The 1,717-nt window shown below is 52.4% G+C and overlaps 1 protein-coding gene across 1 annotated transcript in view; it reads right to left on the bottom strand.

Annotated features, from left to right (window-relative positions):
• Positions 1 to 1,717, bottom strand: part of LOC118324843 (aquaporin AQPAe.a) — a 7,077-nt gene that overhangs the window by 2,555 nt on the left and 2,805 nt on the right. The window lies entirely within an intron of this gene.

Here is a 1,717-nt window from a genome sequence, read left to right on the forward strand (position 1 = left end):
TCAATGGAACCCCCAGGCTGAAAAGGCTTTCAAAGACTTCAAGGAAAGGTTTACCACAGCACCGGTACTCACAGTTCCTGACCCCCAACGGCAGTTTGTGGTCGAGGTTGATGCATCCAACGAGGGCATTGGGGCGGTGTTGTCACAGAGGTCCACCAAGGACAACAGGATGCACCCCTGTGCCTATTTGTCACGTAAGTTGACCCCCGCAGAAAGAAACTATGATGTAGGGAACAAAGAACTGTTAGCTGTCAAGGCAGCACTTGAGGAATGGAGGCACTGGTTGGAGGGAGCAGACCAACCTTTTTTAGTGTGGGCAGACCATAAGAACCTTGAATATATCAGGAAAGCTAAGAGAATGAATTCACGTCAGGCTAGATGGACCCTGTTCTTTAGCAGGTTCAATTTCACGCTATCCTTTCGACCAGGCTCACAAAACACTAAACCAGATGCTCTGTCTCGCCTTTATGACCCTGAACCAATTGCCAAAGAACCCGAGCCAATCCTTTCACTGAACCGTGTGGTTGGAGCGCTGTCATGGCAGATAGAATCTGATGTGAAGCAGGCAAATGTTGTGAGCCCAGCACCTAGTGGGTGTCACAGTAACTGTTTGTCCCAGTGTCATTATGCTCCAAGGTAATCCCCTGGGCTCACACATCCATGCTCACGTGCCATCCGAGTGTCAAGCGAACAATGTTTGTCATCAAGCAGCGGTTCTGGTGGCCAGCCATGGAGAAGGAAGTATCGGAGTATGTGGCTGCCTGTCCAATGTGTGCCCAAAATAAGACCTCGCCTCGGGCCCAAATGGGCTTGCTTCACTCGCTGCGTGTTCCTACAAGGCCATGATCCCACATCTCCATGGACTTTGTGACCGGACTACCACCATCTAAAGGTAACACCACCATCCTGCCGATGGTCGACCGTTTTTCTAAAATGGCACATTTCATCCCACTTCTTAAGTTACCCTCTGCTAAGGAGACAGCAGAGGTCATGATGATGCAGGTCTTCAGGATCCATGGTTTTTCCAGTGACATTGTTTCAGATAGAGGACCGCAGTTTGTCTCTAGCTTTTGGAAGGAGTTTTGCCAGCTCCTCGGCGCCACTGTCCGCCTGTCCTCCAGTTACCACCCACAGTCCAATGGACCGACGGAGCGGAGCGACGGAGATGCCTCGTCTCCCACAACCAAGCCACCTGGAGTGACCACCTCACATGGGTGGAATATGCCCACAACACCCTTCCCTCAGGTGCCACAGAACCCACTGTTCCAGTGTGCCAACGGCTACCAGCCTCCATTGTTCCCTGAAAATGAGAAGGAGGTTGTGGTTCCCTCAGCTGGTGCCAGTGCTCGGCGGGCACTTCTCCGCAGCTCGGCCCAGATGAAGGAGGCAGCAGACAAACACCGACGACCGGTTCCTCTCTTCAGGCCAGGCCAAAGGGTGTGGCTGGCGACCAAAGACTTGCCCCTTCTTGTTCACTCCAAGAAGTTGGCTCCCAGGTTTGTGGGTCCATTCCCCGTGTCAAAGGTCATTAACCCTGTTTCTGTGCGTCTTCGTCTTCCCAGGTCCACTCCACCTTCCATGTCAGCAAAGTCAAGCCGTTTAAGAAAGCGCTCTGGTGCCCGCCTCTGCTCCCCCTCCACTGGGTACTGTTGTGTCTCGTCACAACAGTGTTATTTTGTACTCACCTTTTCCCTCACTATTCAAATCCTGACTTCCT

Source organism: Morone saxatilis, unplaced genomic scaffold, assembly GCF_004916995.1.
Source record: "Morone saxatilis isolate NCDOM2014 unplaced genomic scaffold, NCSU_SB_2.0 Contig15, whole genome shotgun sequence".
NCBI classification, from domain to species: domain Eukaryota; kingdom Metazoa; phylum Chordata; class Actinopteri; family Moronidae; genus Morone; species Morone saxatilis.